General features: G+C 29.6%; 1 long non-coding RNA gene, 1 other non-coding gene and 1 pseudogene across 2 annotated transcripts; 2 read left to right on the forward strand and 1 right to left on the reverse strand.

Annotated features, from left to right (window-relative positions):
* Positions 1-554: 554 nt before the first annotated feature.
* On the forward strand, positions 555-2555 carry LOC146916199 (uncharacterized). Its single transcript, XR_015013780.1, has 2 exons — positions 555-674; positions 1643-2555. It is a non-coding gene; the product is annotated as an uncharacterized LOC146916199 (long non-coding RNA).
* A 3971-nt stretch (positions 2556-6526) lies between these two features.
* On the reverse strand, positions 6527-6610 carry TRNAL-CAA (transfer RNA leucine (anticodon CAA)). Its single transcript has one exon. It is a non-coding gene; the product is annotated as a tRNA-Leu (tRNA).
* A 2660-nt stretch (positions 6611-9270) lies between these two features.
* Positions 9271-11877, forward strand: LOC146916201 (uncharacterized; annotated as a pseudogene).
* The last annotated feature ends 227 nt before the right edge of the window (positions 11878-12104 follow it).

Below are 12104 nucleotides of genomic sequence, written 5' to 3' on the forward strand. Positions count from 1 at the left end.
TTACAGTGTTAATACGAGTTTGTAATTATAATCATTGTTGTTGTTGTAGTTCTGGAACTTAGCAACACCATCAACGAGCTCCATATAAGGCAAGGTAGGAAGCTCTAATCCTCTGTTCTACATGTTTATAATTTTATTTCATTTTTTTTTTCAATATTAATTTTTGGTAGGTGATGTAGATTTGTGCTTGCTGAATTGAACCAACCTAGTAGCTAATATTCTATACTCGATATACTAAATAAGGTAAAATATTGAAGTTTTTTAATGATTCTAAATTTAAGCATATCAGGATCAGTGATCAGCACTTTTATACATAATTGCATTTGATGAATATTTTTTTGCAGGAGTTAATTAAACCTATAAGACAGAGAGCATATTATTTGCTTATAAGTTATTTCATTTTGACTTAATTTTTTTTCCTATAACCATTATTGGAAATAGATTGGTTGGTTCCCATACAAATCAAAAAACATAATAACAGTAGCAATTTGAATTTGAATTGATGACATTCTCTAATTATTAACTTTCTGCTGTTGTAATGATGATTCAAGACGATTATAGTGATGATTAAGCTTTCATGGGTTCTTTATTTGTTTGATTAGATTCTGCTACCAATCCCATTGATGCTATGTTGCTTTCTACTTTTCAGGTAGTTGACACCAATCCAACCAAAGGTATTTTTCCTCTAATCAATAGTGATACTTCTATTTTATTTTGGGCTCTATTCTAACTTAGTTTAGATTCTTTTTAAGAAATCATTTTGCTGTCACTTTTGCTTAAATATGATTTAATAGTTTTGTTTGGAACTTACATTTTAGTGTATCCAAATGTGAAGTTAAGACAAAAACTTAACATGATTAGTTGGGGGTAGGAAGTTATGCATATTTCTTTTCATAATTTAGATGTCTTAGGAATAGACTTTCTGAAAGATGCTTTTTTTATGCCACTTATAGCATAACATTTTTTAAAAAGAACCCTCTTTCTACAAAAAAAATAATAAAATAATTAACAGGGTTTTTAATCCCATCTGCAATATTCGGTTCTTATTTTCAAAGTAAAACCCAAAGATGCTTTGTTAGTCCCCCAAACAAATATGTTTTGTTGTACATATGACCAGTCCCATTCCATCTGCAATATTCTCTTTTTTCAATTAAGCTTTCAAATTCCAATTCACGCCAAAATGTTTTCTCATCTATCTATTTGTGGCTGATAATTTTGTACTTTCACCTTTGTTGGTGAAAATAAAACAAAGATGGAAATTGTAGCATTGAAGATGCAGAGTCATCTCTTTCTGAAGAGAATTATATTTAATTTAATGCAATAACAATTAGTAAATGAGACAATAACTTTCCTATCAAATACATCTTTCTTTCACCCAACCATCATGGATAGTTCATTCCATGCACACAATTATTGTTATTTTTTTCTTGACATCCTATTTTGTTGAAGGCCAAACTTGAAAGATATGAATGTTCTTTACATTAAATTACATCAAAGCTTGCTACCTGGATCCCTTATAAAGAAATGTTTTGTTGTTTTATATAATGTTGTAAAATTTGATGTCTACATATGCTTTTGCTTGCTTTCGAGCACCCGTTTAGCTCCTTTTGTAACTAAATTATTTTTATTGTGGTAATTTGAGGTATCAACTCAGTGTTGGATGTTGAATGTGATTGGTTTGAGATGGATAGAGCCTTCACTACATGAAAGTCTTGACACCGCAACCGTGTCGCCGAAAAAGTTGCCTTGATCATCGTGTGCTGCTGTTTTTGTTATAAGATATCTTATGAATACTACAGGTATTATACCTAGCCAATCGAGTCTTCCCCCTCTTTCACATTTTCAAAATTCAAATCCAAATTGTTTCGTCATATACCATTAGCATCAATTCAATTCAGTTTCATTGTGTGCAAACACATTAGGAAGAATTTGCATTGACACTTGAGAAAATGCCAATGGAAGCTGATGATAAATATCTAATAATGTTGAGTTTTTATCCCTTTATTTTATATTTCCATTTACTTATTCCTTAACTATATTGTGATTTAGAAGGCAAAACAAAACTTAATTGTTGTTACTTTTGCATCTTTTTTGAAGTGAAGAGCCTTATTATTGGGTTCATGTTGCAGCACGGCCAACTGCCCAATTTTAGCTAGAGGAAAGTGTGTAAATTCAACTATATTCATGATTTGTTTGCCTTATGAAGGTCCAATATTCATATAAAGTTTCATCCTTCCCTTTCAAGTAATTTTAACTGAGTTCTACTATATTTGCTCGGAAGACACATGCAATTGATTTTTGGTGGGCCGGTTACAGAGAAGAGGAATTAATTGAAACCTTAACCTTACAATATTTTTTAGTGCTCTACAAATCAGTTCAAAGAAGGGGGAACCACGGGACAACATTTGTTTTGATGTGTATATTTAGATTATATCTATAATAATGAGGGTGGGTTTTTACTTCATTGGTTTAGAAGTGCTATTGTTCTATTGTGATTGTGCTATTGAGACCTACAATATTTAAATTAAAATCCCTTTTGCTTTTGAGGAAAAAAATACGGGAGTTCTATGATATGTTATCTAATATAATTTTTTTCTTTACTCATTCATATGAATAATATCTCTTTATAATGGTATTAATTAATTAAACATGTTTATCTCTTTGTAATGCATTCAAAAATAGGGGGATATATAGTATATAGTATAAAAAATTAAACAATGAGTTACAAAATTTCTTTGTTGCATTAATGTTAGCCTTTTATAATGTATTTTCATTAATTCAATAGGAAAATATCTCATTCCTTAAACTATTATCTGTCAACAAATCTTTATTAAACATTCGTTAGAATAATATTTCATTCCTCGCCCTAAAATACACAGAGGGCTATAGAATATGTTATCTGGTATAAATATTTTTTTACCCACTTCCTCAAATTGGCAAACCTCTCAAAATGTTAAAAGTGCATTCTCTCTTAATTCTCTCTATCATATCCAAATTTTTCTCTCAAAATCTCAAACCCAACCCCTTTTTCTCTTCCTTTCCTTCGCTTTCTTTTCCTTATTTTGTCTTCTTCCTCACCTAGAATCTTTTTTAAAAACATGGGAAGAAAAATCATCCAATCCAATATTGATGTTTTTTTTAAATCTTTTTGGTTAAAAAACATGTAATTAGAGACACATGACAAAAATATGAGGGATGACATGATATAGTATATGCTATATAACTCTTTATAAGGTAATATTTAATTAGACATTTTTTTTGGGTTAAGTAGACTTTGTAATGCATTCAAAAACACGGGGGGCGATATGATATAGTATATGGTATAAAAAATTTATTTGTTGCATTAATGCTAGCATTTTATATTGTATTTCCGTTAATTATTTTAGAGGAATAATACTTATATGATTTTAAATATAGACTGAATTTGATATTGGCTATAACAAACAACATATATACTTTTAATTATCCTTCAAAAAATATATACTTTTAATTAATTTTCTCTCCGTGCGTTGCACGGGTGTAATCACTAGTAGAAATAACATACATCAATATATACCAACTTAGATAATGACAGCAGTGGCTTCGTGAGTGATTGAAAATTGTTCTTTGATAAAATACACACAACACGACATAATTTAGAAGTAGCTTCAACATGGCGTAAAACCAACATCGCTCAATTATATAATATCATGTAAATTTATTTGAACAATAACACTAAAATAATAAATATGATGAGTCATAAGCTTTTTTTGGTGGTGGCCGGGTTTGATCCCGACCTTGCATACAGGGCCGTTCCTACGAATCTGGAGGCTCGGTGCTGGAAGTGAAATGAGGCCCGTAATAAAATACAATGTTGATCAGGCTGTAAAATAAAATGTTGAGGTTGAACTATAAAATAAAAGGGTTAAATATGTTTTTGGTCCCTATAAATATACCAACTTTTCATTTTAGTCCCTCTAAAATTTTCCTTCAACTTTTAGTCCCTATAAAATTTTCAATCACTACTTTTGGTCCCTTTTTTTAAGTTAATTTTTGTATTTTTTAATGAAATTGTGCAGAAATGTGTAGAATATTGTAAAAAAAATTCCCCCAAAAAATTAGATTTTTTTATCAAAACATAAATTAATTATGAATTTTTAACCGTCTAACATATAAAAATTCATATTAAATTCATGTTTTGTTAAAAAATCCTAATTTTTTTTGGGAGAGATTTTTATAATATTATGAATTTTTCGGCAAACTTTTATTCAAAAATATGTATTCTACATATGAGTTTACTTTGAAAGAGGGACCAAAAGTGAAGATGAAAATTTTTTTTAGGGACTAAAAGTTGAAGGAAAATTTTAGAGGGACTAAAATGAAAAGTTTGTATATTTATAGGGACCAAAAACATATTTAACCCAAAATAAAATTAAGACATAATAAGTAATGAGCAACATTATCAATTATACATGTTAAAACAGAGAATAACCAAAAACCTATAAAATTAGAAACAGAACAGTGTCAGTGTTGTTTTGGAAAGGGAAAACGTTAATATCTATTTTAACTTGTATAACTTATAAAATTATACATGTTAATCTCTATTTGAACTTGTCAGCCTCATAAAATTCATAAAATTAAACCATAAATCAGCCAATTTAGCAATTTGAAAAACTCATAAAATTAATCTCTATTTGAAGAACTCATAAAATTAATCTCTATCAATCTCTATTTCAGCATTTAGCAGTTTTAACATTCAACAAAAATCAGCCAATTCCATGAAAGGAAGTAAAAGAAATCAACGAAAGAGAGGATATTTACCTAACAGAGTAACAGTGTCAGTGTTGTTTTGGAAAGGGGAAAACGTCAATAGGATGGTCGATGATGATGATGGTATGGTTAGAAATCGAATTGGTTGAGAGATGCAGTCAGAGGAAACGTTTGAGTAGTCGGCAGTCGCGTTTGAACCATGAAGGAAGAAGAAAAACGAAACACTGATGGTGAGAGGAATGGAACGCGCGTTGGTATGTATCAGAGAAAGAGTATTTTTTTTTAGTGAGGGGTACTGGGCTATAATTTTTTTTTGAGGCCATACCCTGGGGAGGCTCGGTGCTATAGTGTTGCTTGCACCCCCAGGGTTCGGCCCTGCTTGCATATATTATGCATTATTATTACCAACTAATTTGCTAAGCTCATGAGAACAGATAAGTAATAAGCTAGTTACAAGAATAACACTTTTGGTCCCTAAAAAAAATGACACTTTGGGAGAGAGATAACACCGAAAATAATAAAATCGATGCAAATGAAAATATTAAATCAGATAAGCAATTAGCTACGTTAGAAAGATAGAACCTGATACGGCTCCGAGAGTGGTTTCTTCTTGTGACTGCCATCCTTATTAAGAGAATAATAGAGGTATACGATCATGGATAGAAACAATGTATGTCCCACCATTTTGTGTGGGTTTAATTTTCAAAGTATATATCCATAATGACTTAAACCAATAAGAGAGTGAGTATTAAAGAGAGTGTTGAAAAAAGAGTGTTGCTACCATTTCTTATATATATATATATAGAAAGTTTTAGTTGGAAGTAGTTATGATCATGGAACTAATTTCTCCCCCCATTTCGGTCACGTGTAACTCCCTTCCTACCATCATGGGTTTTGTCAAACTTTAAATGATGACATCAAACTTACTTGTAAAGACAATTAAAGAAAAGACAATTAAAGACTGTCTTTTGTCAAAAAATTAGTGATTGTCTTGTTAACGGATGTTGAATTTGTGCTCATTTAAAAACATAATAGATCTTTACCTTCTGCGAACGCACTGATCTATGTGAAAGAATATGAAAGAAAAACATCAACGATGTAAAGTATTTGAGACTTCCTTTTCAATTTCCTTCATGAAAAAAACGAAGCTTAATTCAAGAGATTGTTTGCAATCACGTCATATCCTAGTCAAAGAATATGAGAAAAAAAACATCAAATATTAGTATTGAAGAAAAATAGAAATCATGAAATAAGTTACCCATACTACAAATGCTACCAAAAAATGCAAGAGCATCCTTTCGAAGAAGCAAGCTCTGCTTATTCTCTCCATGTCGGCCAATTGTAGCAACGTAGTGAAAAAAAAAATTGATATATACTCCTAAAAATTAATATATGTACATAGTATTGTGCTGGATTGAGATGAAACTTCCCACTTCACTGTTAACTTCCTTGTACTGCGGAAAAACATGAATTTTTATTGGTTAAACTGTTGTCGGGATGATTTCGGCAAAATAGGATTCGCTGGATATAGCAATCCTCATGTACTTATGCAACTCTATAAATGAGACTTTCATTAGTTAATCTTGTTTGTTTCTTGCTCTTATTTAGAGAAATTTTATTTCTATAAATACTATTATACTTTATTTTGTAGCACATATGCTTATTTTGTATAATTAGCTTTTGTTAAAAAAAAAAAAGACTAGTATTTGCTCAAAAAAAAAAAAAAAGACTAGTATAACATTTGTTAAAAAAAAAAAAAAATACTAGTATAAAATAATGTCAGAAGTGGGATTTGAACCCACGCCCTCTTTTGAAGACCAGAACTTGAGTCTGGCGCCTTAGACCACTCGGCCATCCTGACATTTTGATGTTGATGAGTTTGATTGTTACATGTTACTTATTATCACAATAATAAAAAGGAATTAAATAAATATTGTATGATGGCAAAGAACGTGAAAGTAACTGATTAAGGAGTGTATCAGAGAACGAACGAGAAGCTTAGCTTGGCAGTTGAGTTAGGGAAATGGATTTGATATATACTCCTGAAACGTAGTTGCGTTGTTGTTTGTATATTTCTCCGGTCAGTTTCTTCTCGAGTGGATTTGGGTGTTTTAATAATATTGGCTATTAAAAAAAACGAAGTTCCAATTGATTTTTGATGTGGTTAATGTTCAATATTTAAATACCTATTGATTTCATTCTCTTCAACATATAGCCATTGGTGTTGCACCATTACAGGAGAAATTCTAATATAGTCACAGACACAAATCCAAATCATTTAAGCACACACACAACAATACATATTAATCAATGTTTTCAATAATAATAATAACAATAAATTGATTTTTTTTCCTCTTTTTACTTATTTCCATTGTATGTGTGCCTAAACCATATATATATATATATATATATATATATATATATATATATATATATATATATATATATATATATATATATATATATATATATATTAAACACCATGATTCTAGTTCCATTTAATCTACAAAAGACACAAATGGTATCAGAGCCTTTACCCAATTTTTGATCTTATGAACAATTTTAATGATTCTCGCAAAAAATTCATCAATTTTTCCCAGAGGAGGAAGTGTTTATGATGAATTTAAGCTTGAGAATTTTTTGTTAAATTTGTTCTTACTTCTTTGGTTTAGGAGTAATCCTTACTATCCCAGCGGATTGAGTTCGTCTCTGCAGGTTGATAGTTTAAACACTTTGTGTTTACAAAGAAGAAAATTAAAACTTTCAAAAAACAAGGCTTTATGATGTTATTTCTGGGATTTTGTAGATTCTTTTGAACTATAATCATGGTATTTAACAAACTATAACTTATCTTAATCTTCTTGATGTCTGAAGATCATAATTATGATCAAGATAATTTAATTAAAAATAGAGATTTGGTTGAATATCCAACCAATATAGATCAATTAAATAAATGGACTATTCCTTCAATATCACCTAAGCAAATTTATAGCTTTGGCAGATTTGATATATTATCTCGCATGGCTGTTAAAACTATTGAACAAAATATTCAAGTTTCTGATGAAAATAAGGAAATTAATTTAATCAGAGAAAAAGATTTAAAATCTTACAAAAATTATAATTACATCCATATTGGACTAATTCAGGTAGCTTTTAAACCATTAACTTTGTTAGGTCTAAACGCTAGCCTAATGGCTTATGTTAGAGATGGAAGAAGTAAAGATTTTAAGTCCTCTCTAGCAGCTTTAATTGAAACTAGTCTTTGTCATGGACCAGTTTATTTTGATATTTTTCCTAATATAACCTTGTCTATGACTGACAAAAATCTTTATGATGCTATGCAATTAAAAATTCACACTAGTGGATATAATTTTAAACCAGGTAGTGAAATTATGGCTATCTGTTACAGAGTTCATTATAAAGTTTTAAATACTTTAAATCCTAAGGTTAAAACTGATAATATTAGTTTTCCGGGAAAAACAACTTTAGTTCAGACTAATCTTCTGACTTCTAATATTGCTACTAATAGAATGATTAGATGGGATGAAATAACTTTCCCTGAGACATGGGATCTTCAACAAGAGGTTGAACCCGAACCAATCCTTAATAAGGATATAGATCAAATAATTCAAACCACTGAAGGGGATATAGAAGTAAAATTTAATCCTCGTCGTAGTTTAACAATTCCTAGAAGTCTATCTTCAATTCCTAGGAGTTTATCTTCTAGATATGATAATAATGATTTTCATACCGCACCTAGTAATATGTCGAGAGCATCCTCTTCTCAAATAAAAGAAGAGTTAGAATCTGTTGAGAATATAATTATTAGTGAAAATAAAATTCCTCAAGGTATTTATAGTCAACATACCACAAATAGGACATCACCTACTCAATCTGAGATAAGCTATCATCTCCCTCAACAATAATGTTTTATGGATTGTACACCAGGAAGTGATTTTAGAAAACTTATCAATGATGAGTTTGAAATGCCTAGATATAATGAATTTAGAAAATGGTTTTTCAAAACCTTTCAACCCTGGGAATTAGCCCAAATAAAACAAGATTTTTATAATGATCTTAGTATGAAAAAAGACTATATTCCTTTTGTTAAATGGTTTCTAAATTATTTTTTAGAAAAAATGAATAATGAGATTTTAGTCTTAAAATCAAGATCTTGGAATTTATCTAATGGAGAAATTGTTGAATCTATTTTTCCTCCTGAACAATGTACAAATTTAGGACAAAATGTTGAGTCCACTGCCTATATTTGTAAAAAAAATTGGTGATAATCAAATTACTCTTCAAGATTTGAATCCTATAATTAGATCTCAAAACTATGCGAATGCTTTTCTTACTCGCTTAGGAGATCAACTCATTTCTATGGAAAAAGAATTAATTAATTTAAAAAATCTTTTTGAAAAAAACATAACAAATAATAAATCTGTTGATGTTTCTAGTTCTTCAACATCTTTGATTGAAACTCCTATGGTTCAACCACCTATTAATATAGAAGGTTTTAAAATGGATAATGATTCTGATGAATTTGTTAAAATCCTTGAACAAAAGCTTAATCAGCTTAAACTCAGCACTATATCTGAAAAGGAAATTTCTGATACTTCCAGTAATACTGAGAGTAATGATAATGAGAGTGAAATTGGAAATATAGACCAATTAACTGCTATGTTTAAAGAACAAGACATAGATGTTGCCGAAATAAACCCTATTTACAACTCTAGATCTGTAGAGCAATATTATTATAAGAGGCCTACACCTCAAGATGTTCTTTTAGAAGAAAAGGACTTTTATCAAAACTCTTATTCTGGAAAATCCATTTATGAATGGAATATAGATGGTTTAAATGAGAAACAAATTATTGATGTTATACATCGTATGATTATGTATTCCACTGTTTGTAAACAATAGGGAAACCTTGATATGTCTATAGCTCAATTTATTATAACTGGGTTTGTTGGACGACTTAGAGGCTGGTGGGACCATTATCTTAATGAAGATCAAAGACTAGAGGTTATAAACCATAAAAATACAATTGTTAAAGTAGAAGGTCCTAGTAATACTACTTTTAAAACTGAAGAAGAAGATGCAGTCTACACTCTGAGCCTTGCTATTCTTCATCATTTTGTAGGAGCTAATGTTCCTATAGCTGAAAAATTACGTACTCTTCTACAAAATTTGAGATGTCCATCTTTAACTCATTTTAGATGGTATAAAGATACTTTTTTATCAAGAGTTTTTCAAATAAAAAACCCCAATGCCGATCATTGGAAATCAAAATTTATTGATGGTCTTCCTTATTTATTTGCTGAAAGGATTAGACAATCCTTAAGAAATAAAAACGATGGGGTAAATATTAACTATCCAAACTTAACTTATGGTCAAATTATTGGTACATGCATTAATGAAGGATTAACTTTATGTAACGACTTAAAGTTAAAAAATCAACTGAAAAAACAAAAATTAACAGAAAAACATCAATTAGGTGAATTTTGTGAACAATTTGCTTTTGATCTAGGAAACCCTCCTAATGAAGGTAAGGGAAAAGATAAGATTTCTAGTAAGAAAGCCCATAGAAATAATAAAGAAGTCTATAAATCTTCTAATAAGAAAAGACATAAACATAGAAAGAATTTTTCTAGAAATAAAGATAAGAATCCTAACAAGGATAGTAGAAAAAGAAAAGCAAAAAATTTGGGAGTAACTTGCCATAAGTGTGGCAAAGTTGGCCATTATGCCAACCAATGTTGGACGAAGAAGGCTCTCAATGATATTCAAGATGATAATCTTCGCCTCCAATTAGAAAAGGTTCTTCTTATCAATTCTGATAGTGAACCTGATAGTAAAATTTATCCCTCAGACAATGATATCGAGGTTATTAATGAATCATCTTCTGATTCTGATAATTCCAATAGCAATGATGATTGCCAATGTGATTATTGGAAAGCTATTGTTGAAATGAATGGATTAAACGTTCTTACTAAAGAACAAGATGAAACTTTGAAGTATTTAGAATCAATTTCAGACGATAATCTGAGAAGAAAAATGATGGAATACCTTATAAAGGAAAATTCAAAAAAGGAAACGCCTCTAATTATAGAAGCGCCCTATCAATTAAGTGAAGTCTTATCCAGATTTCATCAATCCAATATTAAAGAAAGTCCTGTCTCTACTAATGATTTAAAGAGAGAAATAAATCTCTTAAAAACTGAAATTATTCAGATTAAAAGAGATAATAATATATTATCTCAAAGAATTAGTGTTTTAGAAAAGGGTAAAAACACTAATATTTCTATAGAAGAAATTGCTTCCACCTCTGATGAAAATCTTGAAAAGGGTTATTTAAACCTTTTAGAAAGAGTAACTTCTCAAAAATGGTTTGTTAAAATTACTCTTGTTATTAATAAAGAATTTATCCTTGAAAATGAAATTGCTTTAATAGACAGTGGTGCAGATTTGAATTGCATTCAAGAAGGAATAATTCCAACTAAATATTTTGAAAAAACTAATCAGTCTATATCTCATGCTGGAGGTAATAAACTCCAGGTTAAGTATAAATTAACTAACACCTATGTTTGTAATAAAAAGGTGTGTTTACCAACTCATTTTATTTTAATAAAAAACTTAACCCATAGAATAATATTAGGAACCCCCTTTCTAAACGCCATTATGCCTATCAATAATATTGATCAAAAGGGAATTACTACTTTTTTACAAGGTAAGAAAATAATTTTTGAGTTTATTACAGATCCTCAAACTAAAATGTTAAATGAAGTAAAAGATATTTTACTTAAAAAAGAAAAACAATTATGTTTTCTTAAAGAAGAAATTAATTTTAGAAACCTTAATGATCAACTTAATAAAGATGACATTAAAAGACAAATTAAGTCTATTGAAGAACAATTTCAAAGTGAAGTTTGTAGTGATATTCCTAATGCCTTTTGGGAAAGGAAAAAGCATATCATAACTTTACCTTATATTGATGATTTTAATGAAACTCAAATTCCTACTAAGGCTAGACCTGCCCAAATGAATCAAGATTATCTTGATCTTTGTCAAAAGGAAATTCAAACCCTCTTATATAAGGGACTAATTAGAAAATCCAAATCTCCTTAGAGCTGTACAGCTTTTTATGTTAATAACGCAGCTGAGAAGGAACGTGGAGTTCCTAGGTTAGTTATAAATTATAAACCTTTGAATAAAGCTTTGAAATGGATTAGGTATCCTATCCCTAATAAAAAAGATTTATTAGACAGATTAAGCAATGCTTTAATCTTTTCAAAATTTGATATGAAATCTGGATATTGGCAGATTCAAATTGCCGAAGAAGACAGATATAAAAC

The sequence above is a fragment of the Medicago sativa genome, chromosome 6, assembly GCF_051527215.1.
Source record: "Medicago sativa cultivar Bolivia chromosome 6, Bolivia_mono, whole genome shotgun sequence".
Lineage (NCBI taxonomy): Eukaryota > Viridiplantae > Streptophyta > Magnoliopsida > Fabales > Fabaceae > Medicago > Medicago sativa.